Consider the following 9,700-nt stretch of genomic DNA (forward strand, 5'->3'; position numbering starts at 1 on the left):
TTATTTATATACAAAAATAAAAATGCTTTTTACAGAAAAGAATTGTAACTTCACAATTCATCACCGATTACGTGGGTACATAGGGTAAGTCCTCATCATTATCCCATAGCGGTTCCGGTAATCTCTCAGGGCCTTGGAAGGGTGGCCATGCCCGGTCTACCTCATCAATGTCGGGAGAGTCGCTGAAATACAAAAAATCTTCCTCGTCGTCAGTGTCCATAGTCCACAGTTGTGGTGGTGAGGTGTGGTGGTGGAGCTCCACTCTGACACTGGTGAATACGGTGCGTCTTCACTCCAATCTTCAAATGTAGGGTTCGTGGCTGGATCTTCAGAGACTAAAGATTGCTCAGTATCCCTGGTACCAAGTACCAAATATGTACCAAGTTCTGTCACTCTGATGGTTGATTGAGCAGAAGGGCTGTAAGATGCCATTTTCATGGGGAATTTCAAGCCCAACAGATGGGAATTACCGTTCTTTTCCAAAGTTGCAGCTGCTAGAGACACAGTGGCCAACTCTATGGTTTTTGAAAATTGCTGCCACTCCTACCAACACCCTTTAAGATCAACCCACTTCCAGATCACGCCCCCTTCTGTTATTTTATTTTATTTTGTATGAACTCAAAATCTTTAGAGTTTCATATTTATAAAGTATAGCAAAGAATACATTTATACCATTGTATGAGCTACACTTGTAAAAAACTGATTGGAAATGCATTTGAGAAAAGCTCCTGCTGTGACCTTCCTTCTGTGAGGGCACACACACACACACACACACACACACACACACACACACACACACACACACACACACACACACACACACACACACACACACACTCACTCACACACACACACAGAGAGAGAGAGAGAGAGAGAGAGAGAGAGGGGGGGGAGATCATTAATACAAAAGATTGGAGCTGGTTTTGGATTTTCACTTGTTGTTGGCTTTACAGTTTTTTTACAGACGCTAGGACACATTTCTCAATACTTAGGTCACTTTTGCAAAACTCCTCACACAGTGAGCACAACAGAAGTCTATGTGGGCTAAACTGAGGATCAGTTATCATTGTTTTGGCACAAAATGCATTCAATGACTACATCTCTCAAATTTCATGAATTATTTTCTCACTCAGACACAACAACTGCCAAAAATCTTTGTACGTACAGGACATTTTGCATGTACTTACATACTGTTTTCAAAACTGTTAAACTTATGGTCAAAACAATAACATAATGCAAAACTGAATAAGACAGCAAAATTCAACAGCAATATTTTAGTGAAACATATTTTAAATCTAAAAATGCAGTTTAACCAGCCACAGCTGATTCTCATTGTAGATGAACATCTACACTGGTGTTACTCCTTCAATTTCATTACAAAAGGAGACGACTGCTGAATAGGTTTGTTTTGTGATGTAAACATGGACCCAGCCAGAAATGGAGAAGTGGCTGAAAGAGGAAGAAGAGTGGCTGGGAGGGGGCGAGGAATACGTATGCGTGGTGGAAGAAGAATAAGAGGAAGATCAAGAGCTGTAGTCTCAGATGAGATCAGAGCTACTGTAATTGATCATGTAGTAAATCATGGTCACTCAATGAGAGAGGCTGGTCAGAGAGTGCAGCCAAATCTGCAACGCTCCACAGTGGCATCTATTGTTAGAGTTTTCCGGCAAACCAACAGGTAACTTGTATTCTGCAAGGGCATTTGCACATTTCAGAAGTAAATAAGCTTTTTTTAATTGTTGTTGCATTTCTGCTTAGGACTCAACGGTTACCTCACACAGGAGGGAGAGGACGGATGCTCACTGATGTGCAGGAAACTGCCATTGTTGATATGGTCATCAGAAACAATGGGATTAAACTCACTGAAATTAGACACAGAGTCTTGGCAGACAACGTTACTTTCGCAAATATTCACAGTGTAAGCATAACAACAATTTCTAGAGTCCTGAAAAAACATCAGGTCAGGATGAAACAGTTGCACACTGTGCCTTTGAGAGGAACTCTGAACATGTCAAGCAACTCAGGAACCAGTATGTCCAGGTAAGATCACAATAAAATACAGATCTGCTTTTGAACAAAACCAAACACACACAAAGACAATTTTTACAAATTTACTACTGTAACAGCTTATGTTGCCTTGTGGATTTATGTTAGAGAGTCATGGAGATTGAAGGCAGGCAAACACACCACATTTTCATCTTTGTGGATGAGGCAGGTTTCAACTTGGCCAAAGCACGGCGACGAGGGAGGAATGTGATTGGGAAGAGAGCCACAGTGAATGTCCCGGGCCAGAGGGGTGCCAACATCACAATGTGCGCAGCAATATCCACTGATGGACTGCTGTTACACAGACCACTAACTGGGCCACACAACACTGAACGGCTCCTTGCGTTCCTGCATGATCTCTATGGAAGGGTTGTGCTAGCTGAGGAAAGGGATGCAGAGAGAAGGAATCAGCCAACATTTATAACTGTATGGGACAATGTGGCATTTCATCACTCCCGTGCAGTCACCGAGTGGTTTGCAGCCCATCCCAGAATGGAGTCTCTTTTCCTCCCACCTTACTCTCCGTTCCTCAACCCCATAGAGGAATTCTTTTCCTCATGGCGGTGGAAGGTTTACGACCATCATCCACATGATCAAATGTCCCTCCTGGATGCAATGAATGCTGGATGCCTGGAGATATCAGCAGAAGATTGCCAGGGATGGATCAGGCATGCCAGAAGATTCTTTCCTAGGTGTATTGCCCAAGATGACATAAGATGTGATGTGGATGAGAACCTGTGGCCAAATGGAGAAGACCGAGTAGATTAGCATTACTATTGTATGTGTATCAGTGGATGGTGTGTATACAAATTCTTGTATTTTGGGATTACTTAGTGCAAAAACATAAAAATACATAAACAAATATTAACGAATTCTGCATGATGTCTGATTCATTCCAGTAACATATATTGAAACTATAAACAGAGATGTGTCCTTGTTTTACACAAGAAAACACTGTGTAATGCTACATGTTGTTAGTGTTTTTTAGGTCATTGTTTTGTGGGTGACAAAGTGTGTTTGTCGGCTGTCGACCTTTGCTAGTGTTCTGGAAGAATGAGTTTATTTGAGACCTGAAAAAAGTGTTTTGGTAGTTGTAGTGCATTTTGAATGTGAAATGAACTGCTTTGCCAAGCTGAAGGTCAGTTAGGGGAATTGTGTGAAGAGTTTTGCAAAAGTGACCTAAGTATTGAGAAATGTGTCCTAGCGGCTGTAAAAAACTGTAAGAAGTTTCTTTAAATCTACAACAGCTTCCTTTTCAAAGAGTTTACTGACATAGTAAGGAAGTAGCTAGGGAACTCAGTAAGTATGAGCAACAATAGCTTAGGGACAGTTTCTCCAATAAAGAGGATTTCATCATCTGCAGTTCGTCAAAAAGTGGCGTATTAAAAACAATTCAGCAGACCCTCAGAGTGCGGATACAAACTGTTTTCAGCTGTAGAGGTAGAGGTACGCTTCATGTACTTATCAACATACAGTTTAGAGGCTTGCATTAGAGTGCTTTGGTGCTTGGGCCTCTTTTATTTAGCACGGTTATACCTTTGTGAATTTAGCTATCATATGTTTGACATACAACTAAAAATTCGAAAATATATTTTTTAAATCAGTAACTTTGCAAATTTAGAGGAAATGTTTTCGGACAACATATGTGTCACATTTTAAACAGGGTTTGAATAATCAGCGCTGACATACAGACATTTATGCCCTGGGTATAACAGACGTGCTTACCTTGTGAAAGGCCCTCGGATTTCTTGGAGCAGAGAAACACGCTGTATTGTTGCTTTTCTCTATTGTATAAGCAGCGCCCGACTGTCAGAAACGCTCTGTGCGGGTAGCAAAGTCGGCTCAATGCACATCCAGGAATTAAACTCTTATGAACAGCTATGAATTCTACCTCTGCTGATGTGTTCCAAACAAACGATGTTTTCTACATGGCAAAATTGTGTGCTAACTACCTCACACCACTGTGTCTGGGATCTGAAATCTGAGATGCAGATATAAAGAGCAGGTTGCAAAGAGAAAGGTGGAAAAACTATGGAGGTTCGGTTAGTCAGTAGGAGGTGTAATTGTCAGCCTGTAGAGATAAAGGTGTGGGGTGTAAGAAGATGTGAAAAACCTTTGGAGGTTCAGTTGGACATGGTTTCAGTTGACCTCTGACATGATAAGATAAGATAATGGAACTGTGTCAATGGAAAATTGTACTGAGTAGTCAGTATAAGCTTTTAGTGATATAAGTTTATTGATGATAGAATACTGCATGATGACCTTTTCCTTGTTTAGAACTGATTGTTCTTTATGAAACGTGTTCTGATATTTGTATCTGAAGCTTTCCACAGCGATAGTAAGAAGTTGAACAAGCAGTTCTGACCTCGCACACACACACACACACACACACACACACACACACACAATCACATACGCACATGCTCATGTCACTGAACGAATGTATTAATTCCTGTTGTATAAATAAAGAAAGCAGACGGTGACAGAGCACAAGTCCGTGAGTGTCTCTTACGTGTAGGAGCGCTCTGTCACTTGTCCTCGCGAGTAAAGACAACTGCAGTGTTTGTGTTTTCTAACTCAAGTGTCTCAGCTGAAGAATTGCGGGGTGATTTAAAGAAATCCCCTGTCATTTAAATTGGTCCTTCGAGCTTAGCGATGGAAACAACAGACACGTTTCTGTGACTCCAATCCAAGGTCTGACTGCTGTTTCCTGGCGACTGTCGACAGCCCTCTCCAGGTAGAGGTGAAAGTCCTGGACGTTAATTCGCATCCAGGCCGGTCTTGGTCCACGACACTGGGATCCAGCCGGAGGGCCTGGACAACCAGCAAAAGACGACTGAGGGTGAGAAAACACTGTTTGGTCTTAAACCGCCGGAAAGGTTTAGAAGAATGCGCAAAAGAGGTTAGAAGTAGCCGGAATTACTTCGTGAAATGCGCAAAACGGGTGGAAGTAGCTGGAATTACTTCGTGAAATGCGCAAAACGGGTTAGAAGTAGCCGGAATTACTTCATAAAACACGTGAAATAGGTTGAGTTCGCCGAAAGGAACTGTGTTTAGACTGGTTTTAGAAGTGGCCGTGAAATACTTCGTGACAAAATAGCGCGCAAATGTCTATCTGTGTGTATGTATATTAACTAATATAATTTAAAATAAGAGAGTGTGGCTAGAGGACGTGAAGACGGCTTTGCAGCTGCATGGTGTGAGTAGCTGTGTGGGTGTGACAGGAACTCTGCATGCCCATAAAAGGCAACTGCCTGACTGTGTGAAGTATGCACCAAGAGAGAGAGTAAAATCTAGGCAGATGAAGCGAATGGATGTTTTCAGAAAAGAAATAGTAAGTGGATGTTTTAGTGTGTTAATACAGGTGGATTTCTCTCAACCTGGAAACCTGAGTACAGCGGCAAAAGGATGGATTAACAGAATTGGGACGACAGACAGGCCAAGCTTTGGCTCAAAATTTTACAGCTTGACCTCTCACTTTGTCCCCACCCGGAAAAGAAGCTTAAAGGACATCTTCTCCTCCAGTTATCGGTTACCATCACTGGAAATTTACAGGCAAGTTTTTGGCTGAATTGTTATTGGCACCATGTGTCCCTGAATCTCACAAGCAAGCTCTAACTCCTGGCTGAAGACATGGAAAGCTGTTATTTAAGGTGGGAAATCAAAATTTGGGAAACAAAATAAAAACACACACACAACCAGAGAAATGTATGAGAAAGGCACGTGTTAGAGGAATGCCTTGTTTGAGAAAAAAGTTAAATTAACCCACCTACAAACGCACACACACGCAATGAAAAAACAGCTTTGGGTGCCTTGAAAAGCGCTATATAAATCCAATCCATTATTATTATTATTATAATTATTACATTCATGAACACGTGAAGATTTTCCAGCAAGGTTAAAGCAGCGAAACTTAACATACACCTGTTGTTGAATGATAAAGTTTATCCACTACTAACAAATAAACTTTCTGGGTTGCAGGACAACAATTTAACTTCAAAAAGGAAGACACTGGTATGACGAACCAGTGACGACACGACAAATTTAGTGGTTAAAAGAGTCAAACTGTGACATGTTTTCTGCTGATTGATTAATACAAGTGATTACTGAATGAAGGAAAATTCCTTTTTGGGGCTTTTAAACATGATCTTAAGAATTTTAACATGTACCTGTTACCTGTGTTGTCCTGTCAACTTGGTGGGTTATGAGTTGATTATATGGTGAGAAAAAACAAAAAAGGGGGAGAGAAGGCTGACACAGGGCCTGGCCCAGTGTTTCTCCCCTCTCTGAATAACACAGCCAACACAACATCATTTTCCTGTTCGTCTGTTGTTTTGTTTTTTCTCTTTATGCTGGATTACAGGCTGCTTTGCCGAGGCTGACCTGGACTCCTGCTCTCCCCTCTACCATCTTTGCTCTCCCCTCTACCACCTTTGATGTGACCCTGAGCAAACGCTACAGCAGCTGGACCCACAACAACAACCTGCAAATGTCAACAGTGCTGCAGGAAAGCGATCTCATGCAGCAGAGACGGAGAGCGTTAAATCCAAGGCCCGTTTCACTACACGGGGGATAATTCCCAGACAGCTTGAGCCGACAGAGCGGTGACGAGACGCCCATTAAGCCCAGAGGAAAAGTGAGGCCGAGCAAAAGAATGCTGACCTTAACAACTCTGCATTAAAACTGTGCAGGACAGTGACTGACCAACACGGATGATCGGGCAGCAAAAAGGGCGTGCCAGAGACAGGAGGAGTAACTGAGGTCAGGAGGCACCTCAGAATGGACAAAAGCACCAGAAGAAAATAAGCTGAAGGCACAGGTGTCGGGGCTCGGCCAGGAGCTGACCTCTGAGAAGAGCCGGACAGCAGAGCCGCAGAAGGCCGTGGAGCAAAGCAAGGAAAACATCAATAAACTTCAATCTGACATGTACGGAAAAGACTCTGAGGTTTCTGCCCTCAGTAAGAGCTCAAGGCATCAGAGCAGAAACTGAGCATGGCTCAGGAGGAGCTGGCTGCTAATCGAACCCATCAGTCAGGCTTAGAGTCCCAGATACAGGACTTGAAATCAGGCCGGAGCTTGCTGGAACAGGAGGTCGCCAAACCTGACGAGAAGCTCCAACAGCAGGAGCAAGCCCTGAAGGAGCTACAGAAGCAAAAGGGTCAAGTTAAGGAGGAGCTGGACAAGGAGAAGATGCAGGACACTGGAGAAAAGGACTGCCTCAATTGGGGCCAGAACCAGTATGGACAGAACTTTGAGCAGCAGCACCAATGGATGCAAACAGACTGAAATGGAGGAGGGCAGGACCCCAGGGCACGCCTCAGGCCATGGTTTACCCAGAACACCAGAACAGGAAAGTGATGAACACAAACACACACGAACACACACATCTAAATACACTGACTCAGAATGAAGAGAAACACACATATGAACACATATGCACTCGTTGATTGAGTGAGAAATGACACACACACACACACACACACACACAAATCGAAATGCTGATTCAATTCACTGAGAAGTGATCCACACACACACGCTTGTGCAATGAAGAGTGATACACACACACACACACACGCTGATGCAATGAAGAATGCTTTACTAACAAATGCTTATGCTGACACGCAAAATGCTGCACACAAACATCCAAATACAGAATCTGTTACAACAACAAGAAGCCATTGATTGTTTATTGGTTAAATGCATTTCATGTCACCCAGAGGGCATTTGTGTAGATTTAGGGGACAGGGCCTAAAGCAGTTTGGTTATGAAAACAATGTCTGTGCGTGATGTCTGTTTGTGGCTCAAGGCCTCGACTGAATTGTTCACTGTGCTTCACACAGCCTGGTAAGGAGCAGTGGTACAGAGTGAAAATGATGAATTAACGGTGTGAGTCTTATTTCGGAGCGCCACATTGTTGTGATTGAGATTTAATTGAAGGAGGAACACACTGAAAAAAAAAAAGAAAAAAAAAAGAGTCTGGCTAGTTTGCAGTGGTTTCTCTCTAGGTATTCTGGTTTCCAGTGTGAAAAAAAAAGTGCAAAAAGGAGTTACGGTACCTGTATTCTTACTATCTTACACAATATTGTCCCGGGAGGGAGAAAAACTTTCTGGTGAAGTTTTGGTTGATTTTTGGGTTTTGCTTAACACTAGGTTGATTTTATCAGTGAGGTTTGGATTGTTTTCTTTCTCTAAGAGAGAGAAAGATGGTTTTATGCTTGGACATGTTTGCAACGGGCCCCAGTATTTGTTACTTTATTAGTATTTTATTGGTTACGTTTGTTTTTGCTTTTGTTACAGTGCACTGAAATAAGAACATCTGAGAGGTGTGATCCACCGGTGGTGATATTTTGGTATTTTGTGAGTTCCTGATTTAACAAATCAGCTCAAAATAGCAAACCTAAAAAGAAACACTAGGTACGAGATACATGAGTACCTATGATACGGTGATACTTTTCGTAAACAACCATTTGACTAACATGTGTGTCTCACCCTGTTCCTCTCCCTCTCTCTCTCTCTCTCTCCTTCTCTGTTCCTCTCTCTCTCTCTCTCCTTCTCTGTTCCTCTCTCTCTCTCTCTCCTTCTCTGTTCCTCTCTCTCTCTCTCTCTTCTCTGTTCTCTCTCTCTCTCTCCTTCTCTGTCCTCTCTCTCTCTCTCTCCTTCTCTGTTCCTCTCTCTCTCTCTCTCTCCTTCTCTGTTCCTCTCTCTCTCTCTCTGTTCCTCTCTCTCTCTCTCTCTCTCCTTCTCTGTTCCTCTCTCTCTCTCTCTCTCTCTCTCTCTCTCTCCTTCTCTGTTCCTCTCTCTCTCTCTCTCTCCTTCTCTGTTCCTCTCTCTCTCTCTCTCTCTCTCTCTCTCTCTCCTTCTCTGTTCCTCTCTCTCTCTCTCTCTCTCCTTCTCTGTTCCTCTCTCTCTCTCTCTCTCTCTCTCTCTCTCTCCTTCTCTGTTCCTCTCTCTCTCTCTCTCTCTCTCTCTCCTTCTCTGTTCCTCTCTCTCTCTCTCTGTTCCTCTCTCTCTCTCTGTTCCTCTCTCTCTCTCTCTCTCTCTCTCTCCTTCTCTGTTCCTCTCTCTCTCTCTGTTCCTCTCTCTCTCTCTCTCTCTCTCTCCTTCTCTGTTCCTCTCTCTCTCTCTCTGTTCCTCTCTCTCTCTCTGTTCCTCTCTCTCTCTCTCTCTCTCTCTCTCCTTCTCTGTTCCTCTCTCTCTCTCTGTTCCTCTCTCTCCTTCTCTGTTCCTCTCTCTCTCTCTCTGTTCCTCTCTCTCTCTCTGTTCCTCTCTCTCTCTCTCTCTCTCTCTCTCCTTCTCTGTTCCTCTCTCTCTCTCTGTTCCTCTCTCTCTCTCTCTCTCTCTCTCCTTCTCTGTTCCTCTCTCTCTCTCTGTTCCTCTCTCTCTCTCTGTTCCTCTCTCTCTCTCTCTCTCTCTCTCTCCTTCTCTGTTCCTCTCTCTCTCTCTGTTCCTCTCTCTCCTTCTCTGTTCCTCTCTCTCCTTCTCTGTTCCTCTCTCTCTCTCTCTGTTCCTCTCTCTCTGTTCCTCTCTCTCTCTCTGTTCCTCTCTCTCTGTTCCTCTCTCTCCTTCTCTGTTCCTCTCTCTCTCTCTCTCTCTCTCTCTGTTCCTCTCTCTCTGTTCCTCTCTCTCTCTCTCTCTCTCTCTCCCTCTCTGTTCC

At 43.3% G+C, this 9,700-nt stretch overlaps 1 long non-coding RNA gene across 1 annotated transcript; it reads left to right on the top strand.

The window, feature by feature from the left end:
* The first annotated feature begins 967 nt into the window (after positions 1–967).
* LOC146382174 (uncharacterized) lies at positions 968–3,113 on the top strand. The gene is made up of 3 exons (XR_014801223.1): positions 968–1,678; positions 1,759–2,040; positions 2,155–3,113. It is a non-coding gene; the product is annotated as an uncharacterized LOC146382174 (long non-coding RNA).
* Positions 3,114–9,700: the final 6,587 nt, after the last annotated feature.

This window comes from Perissodus microlepis, chromosome 8 (genome assembly GCF_051167445.1).
Source record: "Perissodus microlepis isolate ML-2025 ecotype Zambia chromosome 8, ASM5116744v1, whole genome shotgun sequence".
Classification (NCBI taxonomy): Eukaryota; Metazoa; Chordata; class Actinopteri; order Cichliformes; family Cichlidae; genus Perissodus; species Perissodus microlepis.